We start from the raw sequence: 16,071 nt of genomic DNA, 5'->3' as shown, positions 1-16,071 counted from the left end.
AAAAAATCATCAGAAATTTTATCTTCCTGCTAACAAATATTAATTCCTACAATATCTACACATTGTTTTCCTTTCTTCCCGTAATAATAATGGAAAAGTGATTCCTCCTCTACAGAAAGACATTCGGGTGCTTTCAAAGTATTCATCCAATCCCATCCCGACTCCTCCTCTGGAGGAGTTTAGAAAAATATGCACTCTAAATTATCCCCTTTGTGTATCCAGGCACTATGTGTAAATTAGATTCTTCCCTAATATTTTAAAAAACTTCCTCAGTGCTCTCTCTAGTAACATTCTTTATCTTTCCTCTTCTTATTTGATTGAGTGAGCATTTTTAACCTCATACTCTTTGAATTCTCAACAATGTTGAGAATACATGATTTCCTTCAAATATTCCCTTCTCTTGGCTTCTAAGAGACTATGATTTACTGTTTTACCTTATTTCTTTACTGCCTTTCTCTTTCTCCAAGCTCATACTTCTCTACCAAACCTTTGCTTATTGGAGGAACTCAAAATCGAAACATAAGCAAACTTCTCTTTTGACTCTACTATTTCCTTAAGCAATCACATTATTCCCCAAAATACGGAAATAACTCCAAAATTTATACATCTCAATCAGGCTCTCCTCTTCTAATATATTTTTTTTTTTTAATTTCACCTTTGAATACCTGTGGTTTCAAGATCTGGAAAGAGTCTGGATTTTACTCTTCTTGCAAGCTAAAAACTTCACAGTTTCAGGGATGCAACTGGGGTTAAAATTCTTCCTCAAAAATTCATGTTGAAATTCATTGTCACTATGACATTAGTGGGATTTTTAAAAAGTGATTAGGTCATAAGGGCTGTACCCCTATGAATGGATTAGCGCTGATATCTTAGAATGGCTTTGTTATGAAAAGCAAGCTCTCTCTTGCATGTGTTCTCTGGCTACCACTCTTTCACAAGTTCTCTCTATTATGGTTTAGATTTGAGGTGACTTCCAAAAGCTCATATGTGAGACAATGCAAGAAGTTTCAGAAGTGAAATGATTGAGTTTTGAAAACTTCAATCAGTGCATTAATCACCTGATAAGGATTAGCTTGATAGTAAAGGCAGGCAATAGGATTGGAGGATGTGGGTCCCTGATGCATATCTTTGGGGTATACATTTTGCCCCTGGTCAACACAGCTCTGTCTCTGCTCCTTTATTTCCATGTCCCAAACTGCTTTCCTCCTCTAACCTCTTCCACCATGATGTTCTATGTCACCTTGGATCCCCAGAGCAATGAAGCCATTTATGGGTACCAAATAAGCTTTTCCTCCTCTAAAATTGTTCTTGTCAGGTCTTTTGATCACAGTGACAAAAATTTAACCAAAATACTCTCTCCCTGTCTCCCTCTCTTTGAATCTCACCTGGGCTATTTTCCCTTCTCCCATGTTATAATTTAGCACAAAGGTCCTCACCAGATATCAGCAAGTTGATATTGGACTTCCCTGCCTCCAAAACTATGAGAAATAAATTAATCTATCTTCCTTCCTTCTTTCCTTTCAACCTTTTGTCCTTCCTTCCTTTCTTTTCATAAATTTCCCAGTCTCTAGTATTCTGTTTTAGAGGCAGAAAATTAACACAAATGCTGAGAAAATACACAGGACTCTTGAATGAAAGAAAGGTTGTATTACTGATAGAAGCAATAGCCACATTGGGTCAGCGTTCCCAGCTTCACTTTCCACAGGCTAACCAAAAGAACCAGATGATGCCTACATAAGTAAAGAACTGTATTAAAGAGAAACCAAGGTCCAAAACCCTAATAGTTTGGGTACAAGAAGCAAATTAGTAACCTTATTCAGGGATTGAGTTACCTAGTGGTCACACTTGGATCCCTTTGATCTGCTCAGTCACCTATGTGGAAGCATAAGCCTTATAATCTGACACACTCAGCAAGAATGGGCAGGGATGCTCAGGGCTGCTGGCAGACAGCCTCACCAAACACAAGGCACATTAAATTCTCTACAGCCCTGGAGTGCTGGACAATATCTGTTTCTCCAACTCACGTTTTTTCTTTTCTATTATAAGGACTTTGCAGAAGTGGAATTTTTTCAATACTGTAGCACAATGGCGTGGATTGCAAGATTTTTGTTTGGCTGAAAAAGGTGGCATTCAAATGAAAAAGTAAGTAGAGAGCAACAAGAAGACAAAACATATGGGGAAAAGGTTGCTCGTATGTACAACTTCCATTGAAAAATAGCTGTTAGGGAAACACAGGCTATTGATTTAAACTGAAATCCATAATCCATACCAGTAATGTTTGTGGTGTGTGCCCTAGTGTTATGAAAATTACCTAATATATTGTTCCAGAGAGTTGTCATTCTATTTCTTTCCCTATTTCCCAAACTGTTCATGCATGTTCCTCATATCATTTTATAAACACATTCTCAAGGAATGACCTAAAAACAGGGTGGGAAACCTTCTGCCATTTTCTCCTTTCTGAGGAAAATCATTCTACTTCTGAATTTCCTCTGTGGTATCTCAAAGGTTAGCTATGCTTTACCCCAGGCTAAGCTACGGAAATGGATCATGAGCTTTTCCAACCTACTGTGACTCTTTCTACCCCCTGCCTTAACTATGGACCCCTGCGTGTGACTGTAATGCTTCACAGAGACAAGGAAAGAATGTTAAGTTAATACACCCAGAATGATGCTAGTCAAGGCAGCTTAAAGGAATCCCTCTAATTATTCTTACAATTCTATACAAACTAAATCAACAATTCCCATTTAAACAATTTGACTACCGTTATCTTGCCCATGACTCAACATCTTGTCTGCTGATAATTTGTTTAGTAGTCTTTCAGAAAGATCATGCTAATGATACAGTTTCTTTTCTTTCACTTACAGACCTGTAATTTTTCACTGAGCTCTTGAGAATTTCATATATGATATATTTGCCCATGTGAAATATCCCTTTAATTTAATATTTGCTGTCATTTGCACATTTAAAAATAGATCCCCTACTTTTATATTTGTACTTCAACTGCTTTTACTAGCAACTATTTTACCTTTTTCTCTAGAGTAAAATTGATATTGCCACCCCCCAGAGCATAACATGGCTTTACCAGCATTAAGACATAATTAAGAGACTAAATTCAGTGTTTCCTGGCTTTCTAATATTGGCTCTTTAAAATATAAATTTAGTTATGAAGCTCTGCCCCGAGGGGGAATACCAGTGACAACCAAATCAATTTCTGGCAGTTACGTTTCAAATAACAGTGGGGTTTCTGTTTTGGTTCTGGGCAATTTCTCTGCTGCCAGTCAAGAATCTTCCCTCAGATGCATCTTTTGTCAAATCCATGTAGGGGCAGACTGTTGATTGACAATGTAAAATGTGATTCATCGATAGAATGCCAGATCCATGTATAAACAGCAAGGAATTTGATTAGCAATTTCATAATAAAATTCTAATATTGGAATATTTTAACATATACTTAACTAAAATTATATATGCACTCATTTTACCTAATGCTGAGCGTATCTTGGCATTTAAAAAAATGTGTTAATGATGGGGATCCAAGCTTTAGGGAAAAGGTTAATAAAGATAAAGGAGTGACTTGAGTTTATAAAGGGAAGACTTAGTAATTAAAGCTACCACAGCTGTTGAAGACGATATAGTAATGAGACTTTGTAATTATGAGGTCTTGACATCCTGGCTCACAAAACTTATATTCAGTAGGAATATAAATCTGCCCATTTTAAAAATGAAGAGATAAGGAAAAGAGGCTTTGGTACACAGTTTCCATTAGAATAAAATCTCCTACTCCACAACAGTTATAGAGGCAGAATGAACCCATAGTAGAGAGATTTTTTAGTGAATGTATCACATATTTCTACAGCCCAACTTTTGAAGTTACATCTGCTATGTATATGTAGGAATGACTCAGTAATGCAGTATCAGTAGAGTTCTAATAAAAATAATGCATCTGTCCCTGAGAAGTACCAAGTAACTACATTAGTATACCCCTCCCTACTTAACAGTAATTTAGTTCACTGAAAGGGTCTATATTTCAGTACATTTTCCCCCTACATTTTCACTTGCCTCATTTAACCTATGAGGGGAACAACATCGAACTCTTTTCTATAAATAGTCCCTTTAGCCCATGTTTTTGAGGATGTAAAGAGAGAACCAAGTATTTCCTAAGTCTCCACACATATATTTGAAAAATACTTTCTTCTATACTAAAAGAGAATACACCAATGACAGCATTTCAAAAAGTGATATAGGGGTTAGGGATATAGCTCAGTTGGTAGAGTGCTTGTCTTGCATACACAAGGCCGTGGGTTCAATCCCCAGCACTATACACACACACACACACACAAAAAAAATAGCTATATAACTTAGGGCCACAATATACAAGCTAATTTGTATTAGATAGACTATTTTGACATTATTTAAAAATTGGTTTCCAATCCCACCAAAATGTGCTTGCTTTAACAATTTTTAAATCATTTTTAAAACTCTATGGACTTATGGAAGTTGGAAAAAATACAATTTTTATTCAAAAATCACTTAACAATAAAATGGACAAAATATTATTATGTAATTTTGATTCTTTCTCATAATTTATTTTTACTAAATAGTGAATAATAATACCACATTTTAAGACAAATTAATTATATTGTGAAACAAATGGATGGAGCTTTGCAAAAATCCTATTGAAGTTATAATCTAGACAACTTAACAATTGTATTTATTGATATTCAACTTTTGCTACAAAATATCTGTATGCATGCACATGTTTTTACATATTATTTTACAATAATTTATAATCAATATTTAATCAGTCTCTCTAAAATTGAAAAAAATGTCCACTAGATTCTCTACAGAAGCACTGTGATGTTTATATAGATAAATCACTAAATATATTTGATCATATATTTTATCAGATTCTTAATCTATGTATTTTTTTACAATTGGAAATTAATCATGGCATATGTTGGGTGTATTATATATTTACATTCTATAATATTTAGGAATTAAAGTCATGGTGTGATAGCAATAATTTGAATGAAACAAGCCTATATAATATTGTATATACTACTGACAGACAATAACCCAAAGTCACTCTGCCACATCCTAAAGGTTTTTACATAGGTTTCAGTGAATCATTATATTTCACTTCTCATATTTTCCCATGAATCATGGGCGTAGGCTGGAGGCAGATTCAAAGTAGAATCACTCTGGACTCAAAATCCAGTTTAAGGACTTTCCAAGGCTATAAGTATCATATCTGGTTTCCTTTTCCTTGGTGGATTCTCCCTAAAGATGATGTTCAGTTCCTCTTAAAATCAGCTGTTCATATTTCTGGAAAGTCTATTCCACCAAGTTCAGCTTGGTGGTACTTTTTGAGTAGCAGATAAGCTTATGCTGAGTTTTTCTGTGTGATCTGGAGAAAATCATCTTAAGTTGCTGAGCTTCATTTTTAAGAGAAGTAGTAATATTATATGTTTCTAATTCTAATTAGTGTATCTTTTATATTATAAAGAAGATTACATTAAGCATGATCATCATATTTATTTAACAAATAGTCTTTATTGCCGTGTAGCTATCCTTGTTCTTGTCTCTAAGAATTTAAGGGGGAAAAAATAAAACCAAGTCCTCAATTTATGAAGACTATTATTTACTGAAGTCAGTACACTTTCACCACTAAAAAATTTGGGTTTTCTTGACTCTCTTACTAAATATTCAGTCACTGGAGTCTGTGCGAAAATGTATTTTTAAATCTCTGTTAATTATAACTGATAAATCTTTAACAGTCTCTCTTGAATAGGGAAACTAACTTCAGACTGCACTAAAGTGGCTAAGCAAAATAAGAATGTGTAAACACAAACAAAAATGTTTATCAAATGATCACTATCTGCATATAAAGAAGACATGCCAAATATGTTTAGATTCCAGAGAAATAGGCTTAAGCTTTGAAATAGCAACATCCAAAATATCATATGTCAAAGCATCAGTAAATAAAACCTGTAGATACATATCAACCTCAATTTTCAGAACTGCGTTAAAGCAGAATGACACCCAGAGATCTATTTTATACATATTTTAAATATTTCAAAGAAGAATACAGGGTTGTTATTACCCTACTAAATTGTAAGTGATAGATCTGCAGTCCTGTTCCTACTTACCATACCTTATGTATCTTTTGCTCACTGACAGCCTTCTGTTCAGAATATTTGCTTGTGAATTACTCTTACAACTGAGCTGTCTAATCCGAACATACTCTTCTTCCTTCTCTAGTCATGAAGTATGTCTTTTTTTTTTCCCTTGGGCCTCTTTGGAAAATTATAATTTTTCCCTTTCTTTTCTTATTTTCCTTTTCTGTTATTTCTTGTAATTATATGAAAGTGGAAATATAGTTTATCAAAGATGTTTCCTGAGAAATAAAGGACATTTCATTGATCAAGATGTAACATTTATAGTTCAGAGACACTAAACCACGTTATAGGAAATCTCCCCAATGTTCTTAGTGCCCTCTTATGGCATATTGGGCAGTTGTCTGATGTCAAAGGAAAATTGAGACCCATACTCTACTTTTTTAAAAGATATAAAGAGCATTTTGCTGTTTGAAAGCAATATATAAATACATATCAATTATCAAAATAAATTTTAAGAATTTATATTGAAAAAATGATTCAGGTCTAAAAATCACTTTTAGAATAGAAAAATGAAAAATCTCAGAAAAAGAAAAGGAAAGGATACAGAAAATTAGTGTATAGTATTTGGGGCTATTTACCAGGAACTTTGCATATACATTTTATTATACACACACACATGCATACTTACACAGTGTTGATATATGTGATAAAAACACAAATAAGTCATATAGCACCTTCAATTTCCTATAGTGAACATGTGGTAGAGGCTACATTCTGCTCTCTAGTCTCATGCTACCACCTCCATAATGCACGATTCCCTCCTGTCTGTGTGATGGAAGCCCTGCCAGCTCAGAGCAGTGGAAAAGAGCAATGCACAACAGGCAATAATCTTGCACATAAACATCAAGAGGGAAAAATGATCCTTTATATGAAATTTGAGGGTAAAAGAAAAGTCCCATTTTGCCTCTGAGAAATTGCTGTTGGCCTCTGACTGCAAAAAAGGACCTAAGAACAATGTGGAAGGTATACTACCCAGCAGGACCTGGGGAGCAGTTATGTGGGTATCTCACTGACACTGCATTAAGATCCATTTCCCATATTTGGAAGTTTTACAAAAGACATGAAATGTTTTCTCCTTCTTCTCACCTACACCCCAGAATTTATCAACCTTTTTCATTTAAAAAAAAATGTTAGCAGAGGCAATTTCAGAAACTATATAGAGACATGTCTCAGAATTTAATAATCATAAAATCCTCCCCAGCAGCAAATGAAGGAAAAGGTACTCCATCAAATTCTAAGTTGAAGATTTGGGGGCAGAAAGAACATCCCAGTATTTTCTGAAATTGAGATCCAAGACCATCCACAACCGACAGCTTAGATTGCTTACCACTGGACTCTAAGCCAAACCACAAAATCTAGGAATAAAATATGTTCAAATACATGAATGGAAATTTGTACACATGCACAGGCAGCTGAACTCATATATAAACATACAAAAGAAAATTCTAGTAAGTCCATAGCACGAACACTCCATTCTCACTAACAAAACTCTCAAAAAAAGAAGAAATTACAGTATTTACAAAAGTTGGATGCTGGTTCCCAAGAGGTATTTATAGTAGATTTTCAAACCAGATAGTCTTGTTTGGCAAGACAGCAGCTTATTATTCTGAAAATTCTACAAATATCCTTCTCATGAACATGTTCTTTTTGAAATCTGTGCAGAATTTTACCCATGGGATTTTTATAATATAATTCTAAAGGATAGTTTTCAAATATTTTGAGCACTTAGTTAATTGTAAAAGCCATTCCTGCTTCATCTATAATAACACTTCAACTATATTTTACATTGAATGTGTCAGTGTGCCAAGTGGTACCCACTGGTTTCCTTTTCCAGTAAAACTTTCACTGGAGTTATATTTAATGACCTTGCTCATAAAAAAGACTCCTGGCTGTCTGATTGTTTATTATCCCCATGAATGAGGAGATTCCTTAAGTAGTTAAAATTGCCCACAAATTTGCAGAGTGCCTATTAAAAACTGTTCTAAACTTTACTTTTCTTCCGGAACCACCTTTTATTGTCACTGTTGTTGTTATTCTTGTTATAATGGTGTTGTCATTGTTGTTCACTGAAAAAAAACAAGCTCTTACAAACAAAAAAGCATGAAGATAGAGAAAGAACCAGAGTGGGGGATGGACTTATGGTTTTCTGTGAATTTTGCTCATGCTTCTACCACTATTTTCTTTTTATTTATTGAAATGACTCTGTAGCTCAGCAAGGGGAAAACAAAAGGAATGAAAATTCATTTAAGTACTCTCTTTTATTTATGTTAACATTTCATCATATGCTGTTTAACAATTTACTAAATGTTTATTATGCACACTGTTGCATTCTCAAGAGAATAAATAAGTTTCTGTCAGCACTTCTTTTATGAAATCCTATTTTGGTTGTGGATTTTAAAAATTCATAATAAACATTTCCTTCAGGAAGAAGCCAAGAAAGGAAATGCTTTGACACTGTTGATAAGTGAGCTTGTAACTAAAGAAATGGAAAACAAACACATGCATAAATATTCACTGTGGGTATATTGAGAGAAAGGGAGGAGACACAGAGGGTAAGAGGGAAGAAGAACGAGACGGACAGAGAATTAGACAATTAATTCTAACAGACATTTCTGAAATAAAAAACAGACATTTCTGAGGATTTTAGTGTTAATATTCCCCCAGTTATGTCACCAGTCATTCTCATGAAATAGAAATAGAAAACCACAAAGAATAGACTAGATAATGTCCATGGTTCTCCCAGCTTCAAAGTTTTATTATTCTATTATATTAAGGGAAAAAAAGAAGAGAAAGTAAATGTCAAATAAATGTCAAAAGATGAAGTATGGCAACAGCTAGATTCTCTTAGTACTCTCAGGATATATGCCTTGCATCATTTGACTTATATATGAAGTTATATATACACATATGTACACACTTAAACACACACACAAACATGGTAATATACAGAATTTATCAGTTCTAAGTATATACTAAAATATGGAAGAATTTGGTTGGAAAGGGAATAAAATCTTCATCTTTCTTAGTTCTTGAATCATTTTTTAAAAGGGAATGAAAACATTTATTAGTTACTATTTGTCAAGCTTTTGGAAGCATTGTATTAACTTATTTAATCTTTTTAATAACCTAGTATGGCAAGTCTATTTATGATAATATCACAAAATTTTACATGGGAAAAATTGAGAGCAAGCACTCAGTAACCTGCCAAAGACACAGTGTTTCTTTTTTTTTTTCTAATTTTTTTTAAATATTTATTTTTTAGTTCACGGCAGACACAACATCTTTGTTTGTATGTGGTGCTGAGGATCAAACCCGGGCCACACGCATGCCAGGCAAGCGCGCCACCACTTGAGCCACATCCCCAGCCCGACACAGTGTTTCTTACAGAAGAACTAGCCTTCCCAAACAACTAGCCAGATTCCCAGCTTATCCAAAATGCTACTATTAGGTCACCTCTCCGAAGGGGATTGGGACAAGGATTTCCTACCAACCAAATTCAGGTCTTACCATGTGACCAAAATGCAATGAACAACAGGATATTTTCTGTCCACATAAAATACTTTCTGAAAGCAAAACTTTCCAGAAAAGGTAAAACATAAAGTAAGTGTCTTTCATAAACCCAAGGTCCAGATATAATATTTTCTATCGTGGTGAATATTCTTTTAGTTTATTTTTTATTTTATACAGCTTTTTGTCAACTTAACAAATTTGGGAATATCTCTCAAAGTCAATGAATCTTTTTTGAGTGTGTGCTTTTGAATGTTTACTTGAGTCATACTTTATTTAATAATTGCATTACTACTACTACTACTACTACTACTACTACTACTACTACTACTACTACAGGTTTGGGGTTAAACCCAGGGCCTCAAACATGTTAAGCAAGTGCTCTATCTCTGAGCCATACCCTCAGTCCAATTACTGCTTTTGAAATAAACATGCATTTCTGACTTACTCAGTCTTGTATAGGGCCCTCAATGAACATCTTTAAATTATTAAATGCATGAGTCTGTTTGTGTTCATTTTCTGTGTTGTGTAACAAATTGTCAAAAACTTAGTGACCAAAAATTATCTACACTCGCTACCTGATGGTTTCTATGGGTCAGGAGTTCAGACACATCTTGACTGGTCCTCTGCTCTGGGTCTCCCAAGGCTATGATCGCAGTGTCAGCAGGCTCCAGTCTTAGCTGGAGGCTGGACTTGGAGAAAATAAGCTCTGACACTGTCTCAGTTTGTTGGAAGAATTTGTTTTCTTGCTACTACATAGCAAAAGGCTTCAAATTCTTGGCAGCTGTTGGCAAGAGGTCACGTTCAGCCTCTGGTCATCTGTAGATCCTGCCAAGTGGCCCTGTCTACAGGCAGTTCACAAGCCACTTCCTTCTTCAAGTCAGAAAGAGAATGAATGAGAGCTAGCAAGAAGAGTCTTATATGATGTTATAGTGGGAATAAAATCATCACTTTCACCATATTCTATTGGTTAGAAGTGAAGGAGATCAAACATGCCACCTCAAAATATGCCATTTGACTGAAGTTATTTTGAGTTAAAGAAACTTGAGCCCTAAAGTCCCTTGTGTCCAAGAGCAGAGCCTCCTGGAAGAACTCAATAATTATAAATGCCTTCACCAGGGATTACTTTCATCTCAGAAATGAAAAGTTGGTACCATATCCAGGTTGTCACCAACAATTGTATCTCCCATCTATTCTCCTGATAGTCCATATTTTTATTTCCAAAAGTCATTTGGTTTACCATAAATGCCCTCTATTTCCCCTCTCTTTCCCCGAGAAAGTTAGATATATTGACCCCAAATTCTGGTTACTTACTCATCTCTGAATACTCCCAGGTATGTACACAACACATATTTTAATATCCTTTTGTTTATTTTTCTCTTGTTAATCTGTTTTCTGTCAGTTCAATTCAAAGGACCCCAGCTGAATAACCCCAGAAGCTTCCTCCCCTACAGAAGAAAGTCACACCCACACTCTGGGGGGAAAGCAGATCACACAAAGGTGTAAGCAGCCAGAGGTGGGAGTCTGCTCCCCTGTATTATTATATTCCCATTTCCCCAGCCTCCTTAGTATACAGAGGCTCCCAAGAATAAAGCAGCAAAATAACACATCATTACAAATGGGGTCTCAGTCTTAATGACTTTTACTCTGAGGTTCTCATGACCATTAATTTTTCTTTTTAGGAAATCTTAGTATGTGTAGCAAGTCTCTCCAAACAGGCAGTTCAGTGTTCCCTCCATTCCTCCTTAGACCCAGCTAAACTGAGCAGTGCAGAGGAAAGTCCCAATAGGTCTCCCAAAAGTCCCATAATTATCCAGTAATATTGCCCGAGATACATTCACAGAAAAATCTTAATGATTCCATCTGACAATAGAAACATGTAGAACCAAAATTATGTAAGCAGTAAGGAATACACAGAGGTCAATATTTTCTAAGAGCATTTTCTCCCATTATAAGCCTATGCATTAATTTAGAAAGAAAAGTTACATTATTCAGGCTTTGCATTCAGAAACATGGTATAGCTCTCCATTTACCTAAATATTTCATCACACTCAGTAAAGTTTTATCAAGTTCTCCCTATAGGTCTTACCCATTTTCTTGTTAGGGTTATTTTTAAATAATAGATGAGGGGTTTTGGTGGCTACTGAGGATAAACAATGCTTCCCATTATGTCTTGCAATGATTGCCACTGGTTTGAAAAGCAATTGATTTTTGCTCATTTGTCTTATAGCTGACCATTAGTAATACCATAAAGTTTTAACAGTTGTTTCTTGAATGGGTGACACTCAAAACAGATGTCAAAGGTCACAAGACTTGTTTTGATTTCCATTTTTTACTAATAGTTATTTCAGAAAGTATTTTTACCTCAGCACCACAAAAAAGAAAAAATATATATTTTTTTAGTTTCTAAGTGGTTAACTTTACTTTGACTAAAGTTTTACTCCTTTGACTTTTAGAGAAAATAGATTACCAAGTTTCAATACTGAGAATACAGATTTTCAGATATACTGTAAGAATGAAGATGAGATTTTAACATCTTTCTTTTTATTCTTGCTATTGAGTTCTATTATTATGTTTTATTTTATTTTTCTATTCTTTCCTTCTATTTTACTGCATGATATATTTCTTCTTGATTTAAAGTTTTAAGGGTATGGAAGATATATAGTTCAAAATTTTAATGAATATACTTATATTTATATATCTTGATTATTAACAAAAACATAGATACCTTTTTGGATTCCATCCCTTATATTACTCCCTACTTTTTCCCAACTTCCCATAAACATTACTGTAAGTTAGTGACAAAGTATTATTTTTAAAACACTTGCATAAACAGTATGCTTATAGTAATTATTTAGATTTAACAAACATTTAATCCACAGTAATATGTATTACAAGTCCTTTTATATATAATTCCCTGTTTTTAACCTTTAGTTTTGTTTCCTCTGTCAAAATCTATAAGAAATATACTATATAATTTTTTCTAGTCTTTGCCTAGCTGAGAATTTTCTTTGGACAAGAAATGAAAGTTCAGCATCCAATTATTTAGCCACATACAAAAAAAATCAAGAACTCAAGTGTTTTGTTGATAAAAATGTGTAAGTATTTGCAAATTTACATTCAGGACACGTAGTGCACAGTTTATACTATATTTAAAACTGTTAAGTTTAATGTTAAGTATAAATACCTAAGAATATAAAGAAGCAATGGGAAAGCTTCTTTTAAACACTGGATGTTGTATAAAATCTTTTAAAGGTCTAGGAATTTCCTTGACTAGAGACTTTCAAGAGGAATAAATGAAACACTGAACTGACTCGAGTCTTCCCCTCATGTTCTTTTGAGTAAAACACCTGTGGTTTCATCTTCTAAATCTTTGCTCAGGGTGTTAGGTGAATACAGCCTTTCTTCTTTTTGTGCTTAAATTTCTTCAGAAACGTACAGGCCATCTGTACCCTAAAGTTAGGTCATGTGCAAGCAAAGCCTCTCTTGCCAGGTAGCTCCACCCACTGCCCAGGTATATACTGCCATACTTTGATTCCTGTCTGACTTTGTTCTCTTGGTCTTGGGTACACAGTTCTGCCTCTATGATTTAGGCCACTCTGGAACTTGTCACTAGCAAAGACTCTTTATAGTTGTGATTCCCACTTTTCTCAACAATTATACCTGATAAGAGGTCAAGATGAATATATCAGGGGACTTACCCATGCTGTCTACTTACATCTTAAGTCCTTTAAAGCCCAGATGTTATACTTTAGCTGGGCAGTATTACATAGAGGAATATTTAAGGCTGATACTTTCCACTTTCTTAGCAGTGATGCACTCTAGAGAGCTATCTTTCCTTTCGTTTCATCCCTCTAGCTGTTTTGGCTTATTTTTCAAATGTAAAATGTGAAAGAATCTTGGAAAATAATAATACCTGATGATACTACTAGTTTACACCACTTCTCATGGTTCAGAAACAGTTTGCAGAAAGATAGAGCTTGTGTGGAAGGAATGAATTAGGAAAGATTTCCCTTTCTCAAGGAGCACTTTCCTCTATATGTGGTCACTCTACTCACTCCTAGCCATGATCCTACGCAGATGTACTCGGTGTTGCTTTCCACTTGGGAGAATCCTCTTTCAATGAAGATTTAAACCCTGGAAGTTAGAATCAATAATAAGAATCCATGGTATGGAGGTTGTAAATGAGTTCTACACTAAGAACTGAGTTAGAGTTGCTGGTATAATGCAATTATGCATTTCAATTTAAATTTCAATCCATGATTTTTTTTCAATAAAGTATGTCCCATATAGTGCAGGGTACATATGCATTCTAAAAGAAATCATTCATTTTTATCTGACATTCAAATGCCACCAGAGATCCAATATTTTTATTTGCTGAAACTGCCAATCTTAGATTGGACTAGAGGGAAAGAGTGGCATGTTGTCCATCCTGGATTAAAATCATAGAAAGCACTACAAAATAGTAGAACCAATTTCCAAACCCAGCATACAGATTGGGCATCTGCATTTGAATGCATGCATGGCTTATCCTTTTTGATTCCATGTGGAATTTGAGGATGTGGGGAGAATAAGGGGCTTGTTACAACCAGCTTTTTAGAGGTTGGGGGATTGAGGGTCCAGTCAAAATCTTAATATCAAAAGATTTTATGAAGATGCCAGATAGTTCTGATTTCACTTTTGATTAACACAGTCAATGAAAAAGATTAATAACAGTACCTATTACCATATAATCCCTACAAGCTTCAGAGCAGAACATGTAATGTGTGCCAAAACAATTTGGGCAGAATGAGCAAAAATGATTTTACTAAATACAATATAAGAAAATAGAAACTACTGTTTTCAGTGTAAAACATAAGGTTAGAACATTCTATCTTCTTGTTTTTTGGAATGCCATCTGCTTGGGTGTAGATATAGTTTAAGTGTGGGTCCCGCAAAGGTTTATGTGCTATAAGCTTGGTTCCAGTGTAGCATATTTGGAATGTGATGGAGTCTTTAAAGTGGGGTCTAATGAGAGGAAATAGGTCATTGGTTCATTCCTTTGGAAGGAATTAATGATGGTCTCACTGAATCAGTTCCCTGTGAGAATGATTGTTATAAAAAAAGAGCAGGCCTGGCCCTTGTATCTCATTTCCGTTTTTCATATGATCTTCTCTTTGTGCTTCTGCCATGGTGATGCCACACATCATGAGGGCCTCATCAAATGCCAAACAGGTTACCCGGTCTTGCACTTTGGGCCTCCAGAACTCTGAGCTAGATAAACCTCTTTTCTTCATAGAGTTTCTAGCCTCAGATATTTCTCAGATATAGCAACAGAAAATCAACTAATAGATCTTCCATCTTCTCTCTCTTTGCCTACACAAGTTCTTACCGCTCAAATTTCAGACCTACTATTGCAGACAGCCTTCTAGAGATCACTTTCCTCCTCCACATAAACATAGCTCTCCCTCAGCAGACTGAGAGTTCTTTGATGACAAAGGCCATGTCTCACTTACCTCTGTATATCAAGAATTTAACAACAAGAAAACTTAAGAAATATTTGTTAAGTTAATAAAGAGGTGGCCTTGCAATAAAATTGTATGAAAACAGGAACCAGAAAGCAGACGTTGAAATAAAGAGAGCCATGAAATAAACTCAAAATTTGTCATTACAAATCTTTAAAGCAATATTAGAAAAATCATTAAAATAAAATTTAAGAAGAATTTAAGATTTAAGAAGAAGTTGGCCATGAAAATTTTTATTTTTCTGATACAAAAAGGAAGGCTCAGAATTTAAACTTAATTATGTGCTTAAGTCTTAAAAGTTTCACTGAGCAGCCTCCCTTCTTTGGAGTATATAACATTCAGCACAAGTAGTTCCATATTACAACAAAGTGCAGGAAATAACCTAGCTCTCCAGCAAGCACAAAATGATTAAATAAGTTATAATATCCATGTTTAATTGGAAATTATCTAGTCCTTTATAATATTGTTTAGAAAAACATAATATAATATGCCTAGAACACTTCATATTATTATGAAATTAAAATATAATCAAAATATAATTCACATGAAGAGATTATTTTTAAAAAGTAATTGGTGGAAATAGAACAAAATAACATTTAAAATGGTTATTTAGCATTATCTATGTCAAGTTTTTTTTTCAAAATATTTTAAATATGTTAACTGCTTTAAGTCTCATGGAAGCCCATGAGATAAGTACCATTATTATTGCCATTTTACAATTGAGGATGGAAGACCCATATATGTTAACTTAACTTGCATGAAGTAACACATCTAATTAGTAGAAAAGAAAATAACCAAGCACAAGCTATCTAGAGCCAGATAGAACAATCACAAGCATAGCCATAACTAGGTGTCCAAGTTGCCATTTAACACTTGTTAAA

Source organism: Marmota flaviventris, chromosome 4 (assembly GCF_047511675.1).
Source record: "Marmota flaviventris isolate mMarFla1 chromosome 4, mMarFla1.hap1, whole genome shotgun sequence".
Lineage (NCBI taxonomy): Eukaryota > Metazoa > Chordata > Mammalia > Rodentia > Sciuridae > Marmota > Marmota flaviventris.
The sequence above is the reverse complement of the archived record's forward strand: the minus strand, read 5'-3'. Positions refer to the sequence as shown.